We start from the raw sequence: 13,710 nt of genomic DNA, 5'->3' as shown, positions 1-13,710 counted from the left end.
GTGTGTGGTTTTTTTGTTGTTATTGGATGAATATAAGCTTCAGGCTTAACACATTTCAGTAGACACATCTGTGGAGATACAGAAGTATCACATATTTAATTTATATCCTGCTGCAAATGAAATTGTATTACCCACCGCTTAATGGTTAAAAGGTCAAAATGTCTTTTCTGAGGGATGGATAGAAGTGTGAAAGAGGAGTTCCCGTTGTGGCTCCGTGGGTTAAGAACCTGATGCAGTGTCGGCGAGGATGCGGGTTTGATCCCTGGCCTCGCTCACTGAGTTAAGGATCCGGCACTGCCGTGGCTATAGCACAGGCCTCCGCTGTAGCTCCAATTCAGTCTCTGGCCCAGGAACTTCATATGCCGCAGGTGCAGCTGTAAAAAGAAAAAAAAAAAAGAAAAGGAAATGTGTCTATAAGATTGTGCCTTTCATCTTAGCATCATTTGTAGCTATGATTGGCCTGTTGGGTCTAACGAAGGGCTAGCAAGGAAAGACTCTAAGAAAAAGCCCTTTAGGTCTTGAATGACAGAGCCTTTCACGTCGCATATTCTCCAGCTAGAGTGGGTGGCAGCGTGTAGAAAGCTTTAGGTGAGCCCAACAATGTAAAATTTAGAAACTCCAACTTGAGATTTACACCGATGTGTCAAAAACGCAAAGAGGCCCGCTCTCCCTGACAGCCACCGATGACAATGACAGTACCCCTAATCCACCCTGCGAGCCGCTGGCTTCTTTGACCTTCAAACGGGATCACTTACAGTTGCACCGGCGCCTTCCGTGAAACTGACATTCGTCTGCGGTTTGCTGCTGACATGAAATAAAGAGGCTCTTTTTTGTTGTTGTTCTGTATCTAGCCAACTTCATGCATGGTTTTTTGGAATTTTTAATTATTTGTGTTTGTGGAAAAAATTACGTGTTGGCCGTTGGGTTGCAAAGTTTTGCATATTATGTGTTAGTCCCATGTCTGTACATCTTCAAAAATATGCGGTGGACACGCGGGTGAAAAGCAGTTCTGTTTTACAAGGACGTTTTCCATCTTTAGGGTGAAGGAGTGTCCTGGCTGGATGTCAGGGGCCATAGCATCACAATTTGGGGGGTACCGAGGGAAAGTCAGTGCATTTCTAAAGTGGAGGGAGGCTGAAGTTTCATGGTTTTGTGAAAGAGAAACACAGCGTATATTTTTATGACATACTGTATAGTCACTACAGATTTGACAACAGTGAAACTACTTATAATTTTGTTGTTTTTTGGTAAACTCATCATTAGAACATCTATTATTCAGCTGCATAGTCAGGTGCATTTAAAACATTTTTCGTGTCACGTGCTCAGTGGTGATCAGACGGATCCGGCCGTGGGCTTCCTTTTTTCCTCTTGTGCACCCTTCAGGACTAGAATAGATGTCATGAAGGAAAATGCTTCTCTGAGGTTAGATTTTATTTGGGAATAAAACTACAGAGGGGGAGTTGCCGCCGTGGCTCAGTGGAAACCATTCTGATGAGCATCCTTGAGGACACAGGTTCGATCCTCAGCCCTGCTCAGGAGGTAAAAGATATGGCGCTGCCGTGAGCTGTGGTGTAGGTCGCAGATGTGGCTCGGATCTGGCGTTGCTGTGGCTGTGCTGTAAGCTAACGGCTGTAACTACAATTCGACCCCTAGCCTGGGAGCCTCCATGTGCCACTGCTGCGGCCCTAAAAAGAAAAAAACAACAACAACAAAAAAAAACAACCTACAGACGGAAAACTCTACAGCAATGTTTCTAGCCACGTGATGTTTGGAAAGAATGTCACTGGCAGAGAGTTCAGAGGTTCCGTGCAGCCAGGGGAGTCCTGGGGAAAAAAGGGACATTCGGGAACAGCTTCTGTTAAACAGAGTTTATTTTCCAAATGAGGCCACGTTGACAACGCTGGCGCAGATGCCCACTGCCTGCTTCTCTTCTGTCCTCTCTGGAGCCACCGAGGATGCGGGGGACAAGGTGTGCAACCCTGTGTCCCTGCACCCCTCCCCGGCGACCTCTGGCAGGTGGAGCCTTTGTCTTGGGACTCTGATTCTGTACCTTACCGAAGCCCCTGCCCTCACCGTGCAGGGTGGACTCCGGTTGCTCACCTAGGAAGCCCCTCAGAGGGCGCGGGCAGACTCAGCAACGGCAGGGCTGACCTCAGACAGCTTCCCTGTGGCCTGATGCCCCCAGCACATGCCCTCGGGTTTGGACCTCTGCCAGCTGCGCGTGGGGTTCAGAATGTTATCTGGCCCCTCGTTTTCCATTGCTTCCTTCCCAGCTTGAGCATTTGCTTGTCTAAGTAGAAGGCAGGAGCTGTTAACGTATCTGCAATTGGTATTGTTCCAGATTATGAAAAAAGAAAAAACAGAAAATTATATATATTATTATATATTATATATACACACACACATATATATATTCTCACGGAATCCCCAGATTTATTCATGTAAATCCGCAACAGTATATGTGACTTTATAGTTTTTGCACTGAAAAAGTGTATGTGAGTTTATGAATATTTCGCTCTTTAACCATAAGCAAATATTTTGTGAGCCCTTAAGTAAAACTACTAATATCTTTTCAAGTAAGTTTACAGTCGTCGAAGATGGAAATGATTGGCCTCAATTTCAAATATAGCTGCTTATGTTTTTTCTTGGCGTAACAATGACACTTTTATAACAAGTAAAGTTGACCATTCCGTGGTAATCTCAAAACTGGACATTTCGACAAGCTTAAAACTAAAATTGATGAACAATCACTTGAAATTCAAGTTCCAAAAATAAATGCAAATTCTGGCTTGATTGGTAACTTTCATGGCCGGCAAATCCAATTTCCCTCAGAGGCCACCAGAGGGAGCTGTTGAATCGTAAATGAACGGTATTTGACCTTGAACAAACTTCCTGGTGACTAATTCAGATGATCCCGCCTGTGTTGCGCTGTAGTAAGTGGTAGCATCTTATGTATGTGATTTAAAACTTATGTCTGTGATTAAGAGATAGATACTGCAGTTAAACCCAGTGAATAGTGAATACTTTTGAGCCCATACTTAGAAGGCGTTTCGTTTTAAAAGAGGATGTAGGAGTTCCGTCGTGCCTCAGTGGTAACAAACCCGACTAGGATCCATGAGGATGCAGATTCGATCCCTGGCCTCACTCAGTGGGTTAAGGATCCAGCGCTGCTGGGAGCTGTGGTGTAGGTGGCAGGTGCGGCTTGGATCCCACATTGCTGTGGTGTAGGCCAGAGGCTGCAGCTCTTATTCGACCCCTAACCTGGGAACCACCATATGCCGCAGTGTGACCGTTAAAAAGAAGAAGAAAAAAGGAATTCAGATGTCTCTCACATGTGTGTACATCTGTGTGTAAGTACGTTTGCATTACAAGGTAGAACGGGTAAGATCCATAAAGAAGAAACCCAGTACGATGGAGTTTCAGCGCCAGGAAGGGCAGGGTGGAGGGGGTGGGCCTTAAGAATGGCCGTGGGGGCCCGGGTGACACACGGAGATGGAAACGTTCTTCGTGCAGAACAGAGCGTGAGTCAGGAAAGCTCGGAGAACCTTGGAGAATCCCGTCGGCTTGAAGCCTAGGGCGCGTGAACGTTAGATGAGAATGAATACCAGGCAGAACAGCTAGGTGGCGCTGCGTTGTCGTGGCCCGTAGCCGAGGCCCCGTTTGTACCTTGGGGCTTCGGATGTCAGGGTGTGGCCAGGGGACCCCCTGGCGGTGGCGGCAGCCCCCTGGGTTGGAAGCACGTTCTCTGCTGCCTCTGGCTTCCCGTCGCCTCTGATCGGCTCGGGTCTGGAGCCTGTAGAACATCCCTGGAGAGTGTAGAGGTCAGTGCGCCTAGACTGGGAATTAGTCATGTTTCCTCTAGTGCTGTGTAAGCTTCTGACGTGTGGGGTTGCAGTTATGAACCACAGCTGCAGCTGGTGAAGTCAGCTGGGGGTCTTTTTAGACACAAGGTTCTCTCTCTTTTTTCCCTTGACCGCTTTTAAACCCTTGACTTCGGCATTCTTCAATTTTTTTTTTTTTTTTATTAATGCGAGTGGGTTTTTTTTTTTTTTTTTTGGTATTCTTTCTGCTTCTTAATTCTGAGGATTGACACCCACTATAAGTTTTGGAAAATTGTAATTTCCTCTTTTTTTTTTTAATTCACTTTGCCATCTGTTTCTGGAATTTCAGTGGAATGTTTATTGGTTCTTATTCAGGCTGTGGTGTTTAACTTTCCTCCGTATTTTTCTGTCTCTTTCTCTGGATTGGACTCTGACCTCTAGATCACTGAGTCTTTATTCAGTTATGAATAAAGATTAACCAATTTCTTTGAGTTTTCCATCTCAATAATTATATTTCTCTGTTTTAGAGATTTATACGTTAATGTTTCTGGTCATTTAAAAAATTCTCCTTGCTTATGGTTTCAGTTTCCGCTTCTATTTCTCTAAACATGTGAGCATTTTCTGTTTTCTTTTCTTTTTTGTCTTTTTGTCTTTTTAGAGCCACACTTGTGGCATATGGAGGTTCCCAGGCTAGGGGTCTATCGGAGCTGTAGCCACCGGCCTACACCACAGCCACAGCAACACGGGATCTGAGCCGCGTCTGCGACCTACACCACAGCTCATGGCAACGCCGCATCGTTAACCCACTGAGCAAGGCCAGGGATTGAACCTGCCACCTCATCATGGTTCCTAGTTGGATTCGTTTCCGCAGCACCATGACGGGAACTCCTATTTTCTGTTCTCTATATTTCTATTTCCTGATAATTCTAACATCTAAAATCCTGTCGAGTCTGGCCCATTATTTTTTCCTGTGGCTCTTTTGTTTCCTTGCGTTTGTTTGGTTTTTGATTATACTTCTTTGGAATCTATTTGTGGGCATTCTTTGAGTCCTGGGATAGAGATGCATTTTTACTGGAAGACTTTTTTCCTTTTACCAGGCATGTAGGAACAATAAAAATTTGGATCTATTTACTATAAACATTTTGACTTACCTCCTCTGAACAGATAATGTGAATTTGAGATCCAAATCCATGAGAAGACTGGCACACAGCCATGGATTCTTGGGGTTGCCATAAAAAAAAAACAAAAAACAAAAAACAAAAAACAAAAAAAACAAAAAAAAACAGATGGTCAGTAAAATTTGATTTTCAAATAAGCAAAGAATAGTTTTTTCAGTAAGAGTATGTTGCTTATATAAAATTGAAATTTAACTGGGCCCCTGGTTTTTTTCTTTAATATATATAGATTTTATTTTTAGAAGACTTTATTTTTAGAGCAGCTTTGCATTCATAGCTAACTTGAGCGTTCCGAGCAGGGTTCTCACGTTCCCTGCCTCCCCCGCCATCAGCATCCTGCGCCGGAGGCTGCGTTTATTACAGTTAATGACCCTACCTGGACACGGCATCGGCACCCAAAGTGTAGCGCTTCCATTAGGGTTCACTCTGCGAGTCGCTCATTCTCTGGGTTTTGACAAATGCGTAATGTTGTGTGCCCACCCCTGTGGCAGCCCGTGGAATCGTGTCACTGCCCCAAAATTCGCCAGCACTGTGTATGTTTATTTGCTGTATCTGACTCCTGGCTTTGGGGATCGTCGGGAGACTTTTTTCCTTCCACTGAAAGTCAAACCAAGACTGTCTCCCGCTTAACACCTACCTCTCCGAGGGCAGAGCCTTTTCCGAGTCTTGCCCCTCTCCGTCTCTCTGGCTCTCCTCCCAACCCGCCTTCTGCCGCCCTGGCTCCATTGTGGTTAAAGTTCTGTAAGTTGCGTCATTTGGATTAGATTCTGCGTGTTTGTGATCTCACAGGATCCTCGGACGGACACACTCCCACCGATACGCTAGACAGGTGGCAAGGACCTGCGGCAGAGCACAGGGAAGCTGGCTCAATATTGTGTGATAACCTCTGTGGGGAAAGACTCCTTGAAGGCGTGGGTCTGTGGATGTGTAGAGCTGGGGTGCTTTGCCGCATGCCTGGAATGAACACAGCTCTGTAAGCCAACCGTATTCCAGTAACAGTAAAAAAAAAAAAGATGAAAGCTCTCAGCCCTCGGGACGGGAAGATGCCTCCGGGCGAGGAGAATGCTCGGGAACCTTTTATTTCCCTGCGTCAGTCTTCCTACGGCTTCATTCCTGATTCCGCAGCAGTGTCTGCTGTCTTGCTCCTTATGCGTACATTTTAAGAGACACGTATGGAGTTCCCATTGTGGCTCAGCGGTAACAAACCCCACTGGGAATCATGAGGATCCCTGTTTGATCCCTGGCTTCGCTCCGTGGGTTAAGGATCCGGCGTTGGCGTGAGCTGTGGTGCAGGTTGCAGATGTGGCTGGGATCTGGCGTGGCTGTGGCTGTGGTGCAGGCCGGCGGCTGCAGCTCCGATTGGACCCCTTGCCTGGGAACCTCCCTATGCGGCGGGTGTGACCCTAAAAAGAAACAACAACAAAAAGGCATTCTTGGGATTCTGTAGTGGGAGGATTTTCCGTTTCGTGTCCACTTTGTTGCCGGCAGTGGAAGGGACGATGGGAGACCTTTAATTTAAACCTAGTGAAATAGCTCTTGTTATCATCTCACTTTCACGTAGGAAACCGAGATTCCGAGACATTCAGTGATTTGCTTAAATTCACAGAGTGACAACCCCAGTTCAATCCTGGCTCTCCGGAGCTCCAGGCTCTGCGCTGTCACCCCGTCTGCTGTGTTCTCTTTCATGTCCCAATACCTTTCGCCATTCACAGCGGCCCAGAGTGGGAAGGCTGATTTCTTTTTGATTGATTTAGCTGGGATTTTCCTCTATGAGACCTGCGGCCTGTGGGAAGCCCTCGGTGGAGGCTCCTGGTGCTGGAGGCAGGCCTGGCCTGGGGCTGAGGCAGGACCCTCTCTGCTGCGGTCACCTGAGGGATTGAGCTGAGGCTCAGATCTGCCCTTGGCTTTCCTGGTTTGGAAACTCGATCATATCCGTTTACCTGGAGCTCATCTGCGCCTAATGAACTGATTCAGGTGCGCAGATCTCAGAGGCCAGAATTCTGGAACAGGTGTATCCACTTACAGTGGGGGGGGGACAGGGGGGATCCCTTCTAGGGACCAGAATCCTTGTGTCCACTCTCCAGGGCCTTTCCAAATAGCCAGGCGGTGGGGGGACATCTGTGAGCAGACGTTTGCCAGGTGACGTCTGGAATCAGAAGAGGGAAAATGAAGCAATCTACGAAAATTCCATGGCCCTCCGGCTGTGGAACAGCCGAGAAAACGAACGTTTCTAATAACGGCGATTTCCACCCAGCAGAGGTCACGGGATGACCGTCCCCGGAGCGCGTGCAGACCCCGTTCCCTGTGGGCGCAGAGGTTTCCTGGGAGCTGACACCTCGGGTCCCTTCCCCCTCCGCCAATGCTGCAAAGTGCTCTTCTGCCCGTGTGCCCCGTTCTGCGGTGACTCGGGGCCTGGGGATGGACGCCCAGGTTTCCACTGCGCGGACAAGCGTCTCTCGAGACAGGTGGCCTCCGTCTCCAGGTCATTCATCACACGCATGTGTCCTCTGGGTGCGGAGCACTCGAGGCTCAGCTTCTCCACGGGGACCTGCAGCCCCGGCTGGAAGGGGTGGCTGCTGGGGTCAGTCCCGGGAGCTGTGACAAATACCCTGAATGTCCTTTTTTTAAAAAATTATTTTGCTGCCCTGTGGCATTTGGAGTTCCTGGGCCCGGGATCAGATCTGGGTCAGAACAGCTGCAGCAACACCAGATCCTCAACCCACTGTGCTGCGCTAGGGATAGAACCCGCGTCCAGTGCGGCAGAGACACCGCTGACCCCATTGCGCCACAGCGGAAACTCCTAGGTCTCCTTTTGTGCGTGTTCACTGGGCAGCTGACCCGGGAAAGCCTGCTGGCTTATTTCTGGAGCGATGAAAAGCATAGAGGCTTTGGGTTGCACATAGAGTTTTGGGCAACACGAGAGCGTCTAGTTCACAAACAGATTCATGTCAGAATAACCTGACACTGGAGACAGACGTTTGCCCCAAGCAGGAGGAAGCATGACTGTCCCCGCCCCCTTAGGTGGCCCTGCCCTGGAGGGTCCCGTGGCTCCTGGCCTGGTTCACGTCCCCAAAGTCCTGCTCAGTTGAGTCAGGAGGCCTGAGGCTCCATCTGGGTTTTCTGGGTCCCCCAAACCAGGAGTACTGGGGCCTTTGATATAGTTCTGGCCATAAGGGGTTTGGCTCAATTTGATGGCTGGAAAGGTTCTCTGAACAAAATACTTTTCATGGAGAGAAAGAAGAAATCGCATTTTCTAAGTGCACTAAATGACATCAATTTCATCTTTCAAAGATAGTTTACTCTTGGGGGACCTGTGGGGTTGGGCTGGACCACCTGGGAGCTAAGACCATGCCCCCAACCTCCTCCACACTATGTGTAAAGCCACTGATTCGAACGAAAACTGCCTGGAAGGAGTTCCCTGGTGGCTCAGTGGGTTAAGGAGCTGGTGTTGTCATTGCTGTGGCTCGGGTCGCTGCCATGGCAAGGGTTCGAGTCCTGGTTTGGGCACTTCTGTGTGCCGTAAGTATGGTCAAAAACGAAACAAACCAAAAAGCTGCCCAGAAAACAGAATTTCCAAGAGTGAATAAAAACAAAGTCCAGGGCAGTCACGTTGAGAGCCTGCGGAAAGCTGCTCCCTCAGACCTGTTTCCCAGAAGGGCAGGGCCGTGAATGAAGGCCAGACCCTCAGGTATCAGAGAGAAGCTCGATTCCACTCACGAGGATGCTGATTTGATCCATGTACACGGGCATTCTGGCACCTTCCCCAGACCTAAGTGTTGTGCCAACTTCCTGGGTCCCACTCAGACTGGTAAGGTGACTTTGTAATTGAGCTGCTGACGGAGGGCGGCGGAGACAGGTGACCTAAAGTCTCCAATGCGGCCGCAGCTTCGGGGGCAGGTGAGGCTCTGGGTCCCTGGCCTGGCTGCCGAGGGGCTGCGGGCACCGGTATCCCGGGCTCAGGCCGGGTGAGGGGCAGCCGCGTGGAGGACCTGGCCTCGTGTGTTGCTGGAGAAAAATGCATCTGTTGGCAGGTGACTCCTCTGGCTCCACCCACGGCTTTCCTTGATTGAGACCAGGCTCCTTACTAAACAGGAGGGGGCATCCGGCTTTGCTGTCGCAAGTCCTTATTTATGCAAGAGGGGACTGTTGATGGATGCTGACATTCTGAGAATTCCGACCGAGTTCTTGCCGCGCCGCAGTGAGCTGTCAGCCTTGCACCCAGGCTCGGGGTTCCCCCGCCCACGGAAAAATTCCTTTGCGGAATCAGGAGACGGTCCACACACAGCAGCTGTTTGAAAGGCTGTTTGGACTCCTGGAATGATGCCGGCAAGTTCTGGGATTGATGGTCTGGGGCAAAAAGGAAATTCAAGAGTGAGAAGAGACCACGCAGCTGATGATCCGGTTCGAACCCAGGGGAGCCTTCTTCAATCCCCATCTGCTTCTCGTGTACGCTTACTGCCCAGGGGCAGAGTTGAATGGGGAAAAGCAGTGACGCTCCTTCCAAAGACATCCTGGACCAGATATACTCGGGGAGGCCAGGTTCTCCACGAAACGGCTTGGATTCAATCCCTGGGTGCGAAATGCCTCCTTTGGAGGCCGTGTGGTCAGTGTTGCTCGTGTCTGGTGAAGGCTCCCAGGCCTTGGTAGAGGACGTAGTTGGAAACGCTGCTCCTTCTCCGTCATCAAGCGCAGTCCCGGCAGTAGTTTAAGCCACTGGTCTGGCTTTGGCCGTGGAGACTTGGATCAGAGTGGTGAGAACTTGAAAGGCCAGGAGTTCCTGGGTGCATGGCCTAGCTTAGAAGAAACAGGAAGCAGAAAGGGAGTTCCCTCGTGGCGCAGCGGGAGCGAATCCGACTAGGAACCATGAGGTTGCGGGTTCGGTCCCTGGCCTCGCTCAGTGGGTTAAGGATCCGGCGTTGCTGTGAGCTGTGGTGCAGGTCGCAGGTGTGGCTTCGATCTGGCGTGACTGTGGTGTAGGCTGCCAGTTGCAGCTCCTATTGGAGCCCTAGCCTGGGAACCTCCATACACCTCAGGTGCGGCCCTAAAAGAAAAAGCAGCAGCAAACATGGAGCAAAAAGCTGCCAGAGAAACAAGGATGCCTGTCTCTGAGTTGCATTTTCTTTCATATGAGGCAGCGGTTCTCAAACCCGCCCTTCCCTTTATAGTGGGCTAGATTACAAACATGAACAATATTAAAAAATAAAATTGAGAGGTTTTAGAGCAATACTTATCTGCATTCCCACTGTGCTGCATCAGGATTGGTGGTGTCTTCAGTGCCAGGACACAGGTTCAATCCCCCACCCAGCACAGTGGGTTAAAGGGCCTGGCGTGACCGCAGCTGCCGTGTAGGTCACAACTGCGGGTCAGATCTGATCTGTGGCCTGGGAACTCTGTATACCATGGGGTAGCCAAAAAAGGAAAAATAAATAGATAAATACTTACTTAATTTACTTTGAAAGCACAGTAATAATCCCATTACATATTTTTTCTTTTAAAATTTCTTTCTCTTTTTATTACTCAATAAATTGTATTACCTTTATAGGTAATACACAACCCAATTGTATAGCATGTCCATCCCACACCCCCAATGCATCCCCCGCACCCCTAAACCTGTCTGCTTTGGAAACCGTAAGTGTTTCAAAGTCTGCGAGTCAGTATCTGTTCTGCAAAGAAGTTCATTGTGTCCTTTTTTTAGCTTCCACACGTATGTGACAGCATTTGAGGCTGGTGTTCTGAGAATGCAGTATATTTTCCAAGACCAAAAAAAAAAAAAAAAAAAAAAAGAGTAAGGAGATTGTCTCTGTCTTGGAGTTTTGCACATCTCTCTGCCATGTGGCTCAATAGAAGACAGCTAGATTTTTATGTCTGCTTCTGCATGTAATCTGGATCTGTTCCCACATGTCACCTGAACTGAAGTTTACGAAGAAATCTGGCCTCACACAGAAACGGAGCCCTTGCAGGTAACGGCGGGTCTGAGTTTCTGGACAAGTGTGGTTTCTCCAAGGTGAATGCAGCGTAGAGTCAGAAGCCCCATCAGTTGCCGATTTGTGCCGACACATTCAAACCCATTGTTGTCTCCTGCACTCTCAGCTGGCCTGTGACCGGCGCGTCATTTGGGAATATCATGCCCTGATCATTTGAAAAATACCGGTTCGTCGAATCATGCTGATCCTGCAAATGTTGACACGGTTCAGCCTTATGCGACATCAGAAAGGCCCATCCGGTAAGGTCACTGCCGGTCTCATCAGGAGAGCCTTGAGCTCTCGGAACGTTCTCAAGCTCGTGGTGGGGAATAGACAAGCTTTCCAGAACCTAGTTTTTGCTTAAAACCTGAATTTACTGTTGGCAATACCTGCCGTTGTTTTCCTTCCGGTGACAGGATTTCGGGGGAGCTCTCCAGCACACACCCACATCTGAGTAACCACAATCTCTGTATCCGTCATGCTTCCAAGCAAAAATAGTGAAACGGGCACCATGGAAACAGAAGGGGCGAGACTCAAGCTCGGGCACAAGCACCTCTTGAGACAGTTGTGTTTCGTACGCCGCCGAGTACATTCTGAACGCTCTCCGTTCGGTCAGAAAGAATCCTGAAAAGATGTGTTCATGGCACCGACGCCACCATCGTGGGCATTCTTCCGTGCAAATGGTACTTTTTTTTAGTGACTCCACGGACAGGGTGGTGACAGCCGAGACAGGACTGCTGGTCCCCTGAGGACCTGGACTCAGGCCAAGGGACCAGAATTTCACCCCCATGGCTTTTGCAGCTTTGGTAGAGATGGCAACGCAGTAAGAGCCAAATGATGCCCGGATGTTGTGTTGCGGGAATAATTCTGCTCTCTAGCACACTTTGAAAGGGTCCTGGGACCCTTGAGGTCTGCAGACTCAGCTTGAGTACCGCTGAGTTAAGGCATCTCAGCTCCTGATCTCCTGGAACCCCACAGACTTTCATGGCTCTTCCTGCCCATCAAAGCAACGTGAATCAGACTCGGGAACTTTCTGCTCCTTTATGGCTTAGCCAAGCTCGAGTCTCCCAGTTGTCGGATTCAGCTTCTGGACGTTTTGTAGAGAAGGAGGTGTCATTAAAAAGGTCTATTAACATCGTCTTTCTTCTCGTTTGTTTTATATTTTGCGTGTAGAGCCCGGGGAAGCGTTCAGATTTATTCTTCAAGCAGTGGAAGCACAGTGTGAGTCTGTTAGATAAATACTAAGTCCTCTAAATCAAGTTCAAGCCTTGGTGGTTCTGTGGCAGCAAGCTGTCTTTCCCTAGATGCAGGCTTAAAGTTTCCAGTTCACAGAAAAAACTCCAGATCCCTAATAGCAAAGAAGTCCTGAAGGAAACGGCCTTGAATCTGCCGAAACAGAAGCACGAAGCTTAAAAAAGGAAGGGTGGTAGGGGAGGGAGTTCCGCTGTGGCTCAGTGGGTTAATAATTTGACCTCAGCAGCTCGGGTCGCTGTGGGGGTACAGGTTCAATCCCTGGCCTGTTGCGGCATTGCCACAGCTGTGGTGTAGGTCGCAGCTCCAGCTCAAATTCTTTTCTCTTTTCTTAGGGCTGCACCCGAGGCATATGGAGGTTCCCAGGCTAGGGGTTGAATCAGAGCTCTAGCTACTGGCCTGCACCATAGCTCACAGCAACGTGGGATCCTTAACCCAGTGAGTGAGGCCAGGGATCGAACCCGCGTCCTCATGGATGCTAGTCAGATTCGTTTCTGCTGAGCCACGACAGGAACTCCTATGGCTCGATTTCAATCCCTGACTTTCTATATGTGGCAGGGGCGGCCGCAAAAAAAGAAAAAAAAAAAAGAAGAAAAAAAGAAAAAGAAGGAACAAAGATGGCCTTTCATGCACGTCCCACAATTTGAGCCTCTTGGACCAAAGACTCAATTGTGATAGCAAATTGGGGAAGTAACATGTAGCTTAAAGCTGTAAAACAAAGACATGAATGAAGTCGTGACGCTGAAAGTAAGTCGGAAATCCGTCTCCCCTCCTTGACGGGCTGGTTGTCATTAAAAAAAAAAAAAAAAAAAAAAAAAAATGACCGGAATCCAAAATTGTAGGAAAACAAGTTTGAATCGTACAAGTGAAAGATCAGACATCCCCTGTCGTCCTTGAGAAGTGAGATGATTTCCTAAGGCATTTCAGTCGACTGGGACGCTGTGGAGACGAGCTGTGAGGGCAGCGTGTGAGGGGGACGGGAGCCCTGGCACCCTCTGGGCTGGTGGCCTGGCACGGGGAGGTGTGTGTGCTGTTTTCCGTCGTCTTCCCCAGGTCTGAGCATACCTGGGGTCCATCCTGCCCCGGGATCAGGATTGGCTACATCCCTGGGGGAAGGGGCGTCGCAAAAGGACAGGCTGCCCCTTTGTGAAAAGAGGCTTACAGTTTTGAAGAAAGGAGCAGCCGAGCGTCAAGCCAAACACCCATGGAGCCCCGTCTGCTCCTGAGCCCTGACGCTTGTGGCTCAGCCTTCCCTGCCCCTTCTGCCCGCCCGAAGCTGAGCTGTTCCGCCAGATCTCAGACGAGTCAGTTTTCTCTCCGATGCCTTCTCACTTTGCTCCACAACAATCGTCTCTTTCTTCTCTCGAGTCCAATAAGTTAGGGTCTGTCCCACTCCCTTGGCACTCAGGAGATGCTGTTAGTTTTAAATGAATTGCCAAGTAAGAGCTTGCTAATTGTTAATTAGGCTAATTAGAAACAGCTCCTTTGACCAGTTTGTGG

At 49.1% G+C, this 13,710-nt stretch overlaps 1 protein-coding gene across 1 annotated transcript in view; it reads left to right on the top strand.

Moving 5' to 3' along the window:
• The window catches only part of SPATA13 (spermatogenesis associated 13), a 354,699-nt gene that overhangs the window by 141,722 nt on the left and 199,267 nt on the right, over window positions 1–13,710 (top strand).

The sequence above is a fragment of the Sus scrofa genome, chromosome 11 (genome assembly GCF_000003025.6).
Source record: "Sus scrofa isolate TJ Tabasco breed Duroc chromosome 11, Sscrofa11.1, whole genome shotgun sequence".
NCBI classification, from domain to species: domain Eukaryota; kingdom Metazoa; phylum Chordata; class Mammalia; order Artiodactyla; family Suidae; genus Sus; species Sus scrofa.
This window is presented reverse-complemented; position numbering and strand designations above follow the sequence as displayed.